General features: G+C 34.0%; 1 protein-coding gene across 1 annotated transcript in view; it reads left to right on the top strand.

Annotated features, from left to right (window-relative positions):
* Window positions 1-482: 482 nt before the first annotated feature.
* The window catches only part of LOC408865, a 125,639-nt gene continuing 116,160 nt past the window's right edge, over window positions 483-9,961 (top strand). Inside the window, exon 1 of the mRNA XM_026440916.1 lies at window positions 483-937. The gene's annotated coding sequence lies outside the window, so the exon portion shown is untranslated. The remainder of the gene's footprint in view (window positions 938-9,961) is intronic.

Raw genomic sequence — 9,961 nt, 5'->3', positions numbered from 1 at the left:
ACTTTTAATAAAATAATTTCCGTTTTTCTTCCTCTCGAATCCTCGTCGAAGAGAGGAGGGGGATGGTGGTGTTCGTATTTCTGTCCACCTTTTTTCACCATCATGATTCTCACTCTGAAAGTTCTTACGGAAGAGAGATAGACGAGAAGGAAGGAGAAAAGAAGGTGTCGAGAAGGCGCGCACGTGTTGCTCGTTGAATATAAAAGCGGCCATTTACGCGTCGTGTTGTTTCGCGACTCCCGATTGGACGGCGAAAAAGTTACGCGAGATTGTGCAACGTGCGAATCGATAACACTCGTAACGAGACGTCCACGCTGGATCCACGATGTGTCGTATTCTTTTTTTGTGGCCCGCCGATTCCGTCTGCCGACCTTAACCTTTCGAACGGCTCGGATCTACTCGACGAGAGAGAGAAAGAGAGAGAGAAAGAGTCGAACGAAACATCACGGATATCATCATGTTTTATTTCTCATCGATTCTCAATGCGATTCTCAAGTGTCTTCTAAATTAAAGTTTAAGCCGATCAAATAGGGATATTCGAAGAGACAGATACAGTTTTCCTACGCTTTGTACGAACGGATGTTCACGTGAAAACGAATCAACGCTACGAGACAAAACTTTTATCTTTCGTTGTATAGCAATTACATCTACGTGATAATCTCCGAAGAATTGTTCATTCGACAACTTTTTCTCCAACAGCTGGAAAGAATTTTTGTTTTTCGCGGAAAAAAAAAAAAGTGTCGAATCGGAAACTCAACTTGTTGCGAAGAGGAGATAGGGTGAAGAAGGTGTGTTCCGCGAGTGTGAATGTGTTTCGTCGCTGGTGTCGCTGTGAGTTCCAACCGACGTGTACACGTACTATTTCGCGCCTAGTGTGTCGCTCGATGATCGATCGATCATTTCGTCCTGCGACCGCAACGTGCTCCAACGAGGATCGGTACGTATGATATCGTTTCACACACGTGCGTTTCGTTAAACTATTTCAAAAGATATTCTTGTAAAAATAAAACCCAAAAGGGATTAATTCTAATTCTAACGATTCTTTTCGATTACGATTAACCATTCTATTCGAAGAAATAAAGAGATCCTTAACTCGTAGAATTTGTTTCGATTCTTAAACTGTTATAAGTAAAATCACTAAAATTAAAAATATAGTTTGGTGCATCTATTTTCACGTGCGTGCTTATATAACCATGGGCGCACGATGGATACTGGTTAGGTACTTAGTAGCTCGTTATTACAGGCAACCGACCACCATCGAACCGGTTTAATCCAACGAGTACGTGTCGTATTAATTGTCCTTCTATTAAACGGTATTAACTCTTTCGAAATGGAGACGATCGCGTTTCTCTCTTTTCATTATATCGCGTTTTCTTTCGTTTCGAGATTAATATTTATCGACGATCGATATATATATATATATATACAGATAGCGTAAAATCGATTCGAGATCGCTTTTTCGAGGGAATATAAGAAGATGGAAGGAGAAAATTTTGATATTAAATGTATAATGGATAACGAATTAAATAAATTAATATTTTGTATTAATATATCGCTTTCGTTTCGACGCAAAGATATTTATCGACGATCGATTGTACAGGTAGTGTAAAATTGATTCGAGATCGAGATTCTTTTCGAAAGAAGTTTTTTTATGGGAATATAAGAAAATGGAAGAAACTTTGCTACTCGATGTGAGTAATGAATAATGAATTAAAAGTTTTAAACTATTCTATGTATTAATATATCGCGTTTGCTTTCGTTTCGAGGCAAGGTTAATATTTATCGACGATGGATTGTGTAGCGTAAAATTGATTCGAGATTCTTTTCGAAAGAAATTTTTTCGAAGAAATATATAACAAAGTGATGAAAATTTTGATGTATAACGAATTAAAAGTATTAAACTATATATCCGTGCATTGATATTTTTCTTAATTGTATATTATATTAACACGTTTCTTTTCGAAATTTGATTTCTTGTATAAACATCAAATTGGTTGCACGGAGTATACAATGTTTTCGCATCGTTGCATCAACTGTTTGGTAATTAATTCTCCTTCCATGGATACGAATATACAGAGGTAGGAGACACAACACATCGTTACAACGTTAGAGACAATGGAATATTTATTCAAGCACGTTGTTCTTGTTGAGAGAAACTGCGTGGAATTTTGTCAAACGTAATATTATATAAACATAATAATACATAGGAATAAACGTGAACTCGTTATTAACACGGATACTGCGTTCCCTGTGAATATCGCGGCTAATACATCGCCATATCTCAAAGCTGTTTTATAAATACTCTGTTGCCCTTTCTATATTGTATAATTCCGTAGAAGTCGAACTGTCATTTGCCTGTAATTAACCTTCATTTCTCCTCTCTCGTTTCCAATTATTAATTATTAATTAATTAATCGCCAATTGCAAAAATACAAAATATCAGTAGATTTATCCAAAAAATAATTTTTGAAACTCGAATTCTATTCCCAGAATCGTAGAAATTTTCGTTTAAAAATTATCAACGGCAAAATTGAATAAATTCGCAAATTTTTTTTTCACTTAAAACTTATATAAAAATTCGATATCAATGGCAGAATATTTAAAACTCGTATAAAAATTCAATGGCGATGTATATTACGCAGAATCGGGGAGAATTCATCGATATCAAGATGTTACGCATATTGCAATATTGCAAGAATTTTTCGCAATTTAAAACTCGAACTCGGCAAGATGTTACGTCAGGTTTGCAAAATTTTTCTCTCTCGAGTTGAAAATTCGAGTTCGCGCCGCAAATTCAATATTACGCAGATTCGAAGAAATTTTTCGGCATCAATGGCGCTGCCGGTATGTTACCATTCGAGTCACGAAATCCCCGCGAAGGAATCGAATGTGACCGTAAAGTGAAATCAAGTGGGCTTATTAATCTCGCGTAGAGAAGCCTTCGGATCGAGGACGGTGCTCGAAGGAAATTCGATCGTCGAGTTTCCGCGCGGGAACTCTTTAAGCAGAGAGTGGAGGGGGAAGGCGGAGAGTGGGGGAAGGCGAAGCGTGGGGGAAGGCTGAGAAGTGGGGGGAAGCGAGGAAGCCGCATCTCATCCGTGAAGAATCGCGAGGATTATAGTTTCTGGATCGCTTTATCGATCGATGGTTATCGATCAATGGATACAGGCGATAAAAATTCAGGCAAATTTATAAGGAACGAGATATATCCGGGCGAAAGAGATATCTGCCTGGATTGAACGAAGCCAGGTCAGTCGTAAAAAAAAGTGCGATTAAGTTTTAAGCGTGAGTTATCGGGGAAATGGGATGATTTGATTGATTTTTCTTAATGATAAGAAGTAACCGTGGATGTATATAATAACATTCGTTTTTTTTTTCAAAAAATCCTTTTTAACGTATTATTCATATTCGAAGAAGAAAAAATTGTAAGGAATAAAATGACGTTGGTGGGAGAATATAAGTTTACGTACGTGTCCTGGAGGATTCAATTATGAAGTTTTTAACAGATACGGCTTTAAAACTGTGTTCCCAACTTTGAAAGCGTATCAATTTTTCTATTAAACTTGCTGCTCCCCTCTTTCCCCAGTTCTTCTAACCGAGGGGAGGATAATTTTGAAAAAAAAAAAATCGTGTTTCATCCGGCGAATATACATAATTGGACCGAATGGTTGATGAATAAAATTATTCATTCGTACGCGATGAATAAAAGGAGAACGGATAACAGTGAGTTCCGTAACGAGAGATCGAGCTGTTTTAAACTTATAATTCAATGCATATGTAAGAGAGAGAGGGGAGATATGGAGAAATTTGAGACACGCGTTTTACACTGGTCGAAAGTTGAACACTCCTACGCTACTGTGCTTTTGAAGCGTATACCCGATTGAAGGATATAAGCATTAAGGCGCTGCTACTCGTGACATTCTTCCGTGCCGTAGGCGTTTGTAACTTTCAAAGCCGAATCAAGCTAAATAATACGTAACGCGATAGCTTCCAATCTTTTCCCCTTCGTATACTCGTTTGATTCGTCCGTTATTACCCTCGATTTATTCCATAGAAACGAGCGTTTGATATTTATATGTGAAAAAGAATTTTCGCGCCAGTTCTGTGAAACGTACATTTTGCGACGGAAAGGAAAAGAAGGCGAATGTTTTTATTTTTATCCCCAACTTTTAATCCTCTTTCCTCTTCATTTTTGGCTATTCTTGTTTCTCGCTGTGCGGTGGAAATTTATGCATTATACGAGGATAAATCGAGCAGTCGCATCGATTTTCGACGAAATAATAAATCAGCTTTTTTCCAGGTTGTCGCAGATGGCGCTCGAAACTCGATCGAGATTTACGAGACGAGGCCGACTCTTCGTGTAACTTCGTTGATTTTCGTCACGCGTTCGTTTTACCGAAAACGATGTTATCCTCGCTGTTTCTAATTTCAAATTCGGATGTCGAAACTACTGCATCGACATAGGTACACGATTAAAAGTACAAAGAAGTGCAAAAAGATTAATAAGATTAAATTAGGTTAAGTTTAGTTTAGATTAAATTAGTGCGTCGACAGTAATAGTATTGTAGTGGATCGTGAAGTGTACATACGTGTGTCAAATACTCTTCTGAGCCGTATATGTGAACAAACTGGTGCTTATTGTGATTATTGATGTATTTTCTTCGCGAGAAATCAGACTATATATTCGCAATGAGCGATAATTAGATTCTCTTTCAAGTGACAATAGATAATCGTATCCGACGGTCAGAGCACGATGCGGTGTTAGAACGAAACTGTTTATTTGTCTTATCCGGTGGTCGATCTATTTACCATGAGAGTCTGTTTCAAGTGAAGTTCGTGCCCTCGAAAAATCTTTAGTTTAATCGAATTGAGGAAGCATCTCGGTTTCTGTTCAAGTGGAACACGATAATAACCAATAATATCTATAGATATAGATGCTAATTCGCGATACTTTTAAATTAAAATTTCTCGAATTAGAACGATCAAGAATTAGGTTAGGTTATGTAAAAAATTCGCGTTCGTATCTCGTTCTTCGTTCACGTTTCGATAATCACGAAGGAATAGGTTGGCGTTTCGAGGATATTTCCCTTGGAATCGCCGTTGTCTCTGCGGGTAAAGCAACGTTGCATTATGGGTCCCTGGTCGATGTGCCTCCTATCGGAGGCATTATCTCGTTTTATTCGAAGCAACGGCGTATATACGCACAGTGTTGCGCGTACACTATCCCCCCTTGTCGATACCGTTTATCGGCCGCTTTTGTGACGTTGAGACTAGTTTATCGCAAAATGCTTACGCAAAATATTGGTCAGCGAATTTGAATACGAACTTTGGGCATGGATTCAAGACAATGGGGGACAAACGCGTTTATCGCGTGGATCAGGGTACGTGTAACGAGCTCGTGAATTAATATCGTCGAATAATGATTGACTTATCTTTTACGAGGATATATTTAAATATCTCCTCTTTTTATCTGTATAAAGCGAGAAAAATTACCATTGATATAATAAATTAATTATTATTTTCCATGAAGTTTATATTTGGAAAATGGAAGAAATGGAGATGAATGTAGATTTTTTTTTTTGTAATATTTAAATATCTCGTAGTTCTCTCTTTATCTGTATAAAATAAGTTTAAAATTATTCTGTTATTCGTCTTGTTTATTTTTTGGAAAATGAAATTAGATTTTTTTTCTAATATTTAAATTTAATTTTTTTCTTCTTTCTATTTAAGCAAGATAAGAAAAATTATACAGAATGTAAATATATAGAGTTTATTTTTGAAGACGAAATTGATAGTCAAGCTTATTCTTTTTTTTAAATTGAAAATCTCTTTTATAATATTTAAATGTCTCGCCTAGTCCTCTTTCTATTTATTTAAAGCAAGAAAAATTATATTGCAATAAAATTATAAATATATATTTAGAAATTAAATGTTATTAATATCTAGTTTTTTTTTTTAGAAATTTAATTTAGAAATTTAATTTAGATATAAATATTTTAATGAATTAAATTTTATTTTAATTTATTGATTTTTATATTAAAAATTTATGGGATAAATTTGGAATAAAAATTTAAGAATATATTTTTTTTAATTTTAATAATTTAATAATTTAGTTTGAATTTAGTAATGATTTAAATTAATATTTTAATTAAAAAAATATAGAAATAATGATTAGATTAGTAATAAAATATAATTATAAAATGTATATAATTTAAAGAAATTTGGCAAATATATTACTCTTATTGTTACATTCCATGAAATTTTATTTTATTCTCTTCTTTCTATTTGCAAGATAAGACAAATTATAGACAGAGTGTAAATAAAATATTCGTGGAGTTTACCTTTGGAAAAACGAAACGAAAACTGAGATGCAATTATATTCTACTTATCGAAAAAATAAATCTTAATCGACACTTTTGTATACCTTTGTATTTGCTTTAACCTTAAAATCGATTCTCCAATATATTACAATACGTTTTCTTCTAATATCATCGAAGTATCTCGAATCTTTGTTTGGATTCGATCTTAACGTCCGCCATTTTCGCCATTTTCGTCGCGTTCGATTTTTTCGTTTCGATTCTCGCGAAAAATTTGCAAACGAAACATCGTTCGTCGCGAGAGAAAAAAGAAAAGAATCGAAAATGTAATTTAAAAATGGCTAATTTCCCGTAAAAGCTGCCATAAAATTCAAACTTTCTTTCTTCCCGCCGTGTTCACATTTTACGGCCGCAATTTTATAGATGGCGGCCATCTTTGTGGATAAGATCCCGGCCAACGCCAGCCGATTATTCAGTTTGGAAAACTGATAAATTTTACTTTGAGTAAAATTAAAGAGTAATTTTATCTTGAATTTTTTGAAACCTTTTTATTCTTCTTTCGATTAAATTAAATCATGAGCTTTTCCATTTTATTCGCGTTTGATAAATACTTAGCTTGTATGAAGAAAAACGAGGCTAATAAATAAGAAGCGAGGAAGAAATGAATTGTATAGCTGCGAATTAATTATACGAGACGGTATGTACTTTTTAACGAAAAATTAAAAAAAAAATAGATAAAGATATTATAGAAACGATTAGAGCCGGCTCGGATGGTATGGACATCTATAACGAATGGTGGAGATAGATAGATGGCCAAAAAAAGATATTCAATTGGAGCGACCAACGTGGACAACGGAGAAGAAAGAATGGAGGGAGAAAAACGAGGCGAACGAAAATATGATGAATAAGGGATTCAGAAATGAAAAATGTAAAATCGAGGAAACCGTTCAGATCGATTCTTATTATTCTGTATCGATGCTTTTATTCGTAATCTAAAAAATATTCGATTGATCTTGATTTTTTTTTTCTTTTTTAATTCTCTCCCCTGATCGAATTATTCGAATTAAAATTAAACGATAGTTAATGGAATTAATTAATTCAACGGGTTGGACGAGAAAGGAAAAGTGGGAAAAGTGGCGTGTAGATTTTTATTTTTGCACAACTGTTTATCCGTAAGGACACGGTTGGAAAAGAGCGACGACGAGGCACGGTGGAAAATTACAAATAACGAAAAAAAAAAAAAAAAAAAAAAAAAAGGAAAAAAACGTTTCAACGCGGACGTAGCCAAGGGATCGGCTTGAATTTAATGGAGCGTAGTGGCACTTGCTCTACCGTTCGCTGTTTCGTGCAATTCGTAACACGAGGACACTGCTGCTGCGTTTTTTCCACCATAAGGCTATCCTATCTACGCGTTGTGATGTAAAAAAAAAAAATAAATAAATAAATAAAAATTTTTAGACGAAACGTGAAATTCTGAAATACGTTTAACGCGAACAGGAAATTATTTTCCACGCTACGTGTGGACGGTATTGAAAAAAAAAAATTTATCCGTTTTTTTCTATATAACTATGTATATATATATCCTTCTCTTTCTCTCTTTCTGTTCACCGTTACAGATGAAAGATGAAGTCGCCAACGCTTTCGAGCTCGATTCCACGGATGTTTACACGGCTACATTTCACTTTTCACGTCCGCGGGGAAATGCAGACGCGCGTCTACGAAATGGCGCATAACGGTATGGAAAGTAAGTTGAAAAACCTCCGTCGGAGATTCGAGGCAAAAGGATCCTTCGAATTTACGCGAGAATACGAAACACGAGTAACGCATTTATCAAAAATCTATTTCCCCTTCGATTTAATTTCGCTGCTTTACTATTTTATCGCGCAGAAATGGAATTTTCTTCGTAAAATATATACCATTCATCGCTGAAAAGAAAAAGTCTCGCAAGATTGCACAGAAGCACGTGTTTTTCAAATGCTTTCTCGACTATCTTGACATCACACGCTACGTAATAGTAGAAGAGCTATAATTTGATATTTATAAATATTCAGAATCATAAAAATTATTTTCATTTAGTTAAGTTGAAGTTATATTAATCTACGTATATTATAAGAAATAAAATTTTTATAATATATCTGTACGTTAGAATATTCTGGATTCTATTATTCTGGATTGGTATATGTGACGAATACACAGTAGAAACAAAAATGCGTGTGAAAATAAACGGTCGCTTTCGTTAGCCAATCAGATTCGCGTTCGTTCCACGAGACTTCTTTCCACCAATGAACAATATTATTCGCTGCTGAAAAAAAGTCTCGCGCGACGGCATAAAGATAAGAGAAGTTCTTCGAACGCTTTCTCGACTATCCTGACATCCACACGCTACATAATAATAGAAGAGTTACAATTTGATATTTATAAATATTTGAAATTATAAAAATTATTTTCATTTAGTTAAGTTGAAGTTATATTAATCTATGTATATTATAAGAAATATTTATAAATATTTATAAATATTTAAAATTATAAAAATTATTTTCATTTAATTAAATTGAAATTATATTAATCTACGTATATTATAAGAAATATTTATAAATATAAATATTTAAAATTATAAAAATTATTTTCATTTAGTTAAGTTGAAGTTATATTAATCTATGTATATTATAAGAAATATTTATAAATATTTATAAATATTTAAAATTATAAAAATTATTTTCATTTAGTTAAATTGAAGTTATATTATTTTACGTATATTATAAGAAATAAAATTTTTTTAATATATCTGTACGTTAGAATATTCTGGATTCTACGTTATACATCAAGATTAGATCGTTGTTTGGATTGGTATATGTGACGAATACACGGTAGAACAAGAATGTGAAAACAAACGGTTGCTTTCGTTAGCCAATCAGATTCGCGTTCATTCCGCGAGGCTTCTTTCCACCAATGAACAATACTTTGTCCATCGGATAGAAAGTACGGTCGAAAGGTGGGAGTGAATACGCATGGGTAATAAAACTCGCTGTACGACGGAAGGAAACGCCGATTGGGTCGGTAGGTAGCCTCGAGAGTGGTGTAAAGGGAGTACTCTTGGAAGAAACAGATAGTTGACTCGGTTAACCAAAAAGGCGAGGCTGTACGATAGCGTCAAATTATTTTATCTGTAATCCTAAGAATAGACGCCATATTGGATATCATATTCATATACACGGAGGAAAAGTATTTAGTCTAAAAATTGAAAATTTGTTACAAACATATCGAAATCATCGATTTATTAAGGAACGTTTTTTTTATTAAAAGTGATTTATTCTATCATCGGATCAAATGATAATTCTAGTAATATTCTAACTCGTATGGTTTATTTTTCATCGAAATATTTGAAACAAGTGATAATTTCGAATAATTCAACGTGACTTCAGTGTATAATTTATTTTTGATTCGTAGAGTGATTTAACATGTAACATTTTTTTTTAATATCACTTCAACACCTCGAACCGTTTATCGCTCAATATAATTAAAATAGAATATACAAGCAGCCGATAAATTTAACCTTTGTGCGTGGCGCGCGTAATGGCCAAGAAAAATTTTATTTTACGATCGATAACAAGTAACTCGAGCGGTTATTTTAATCGTGGCCGTGG

The sequence above is a fragment of the Apis mellifera genome, linkage group LG5 (genome assembly GCF_003254395.2).
Source record: "Apis mellifera strain DH4 linkage group LG5, Amel_HAv3.1, whole genome shotgun sequence".
NCBI lineage: Eukaryota > Metazoa > Arthropoda > Insecta > Hymenoptera > Apidae > Apis > Apis mellifera.
The sequence above is the reverse complement of the archived record's forward strand: the minus strand, read 5'-3'. Positions and strand labels throughout refer to the sequence as shown.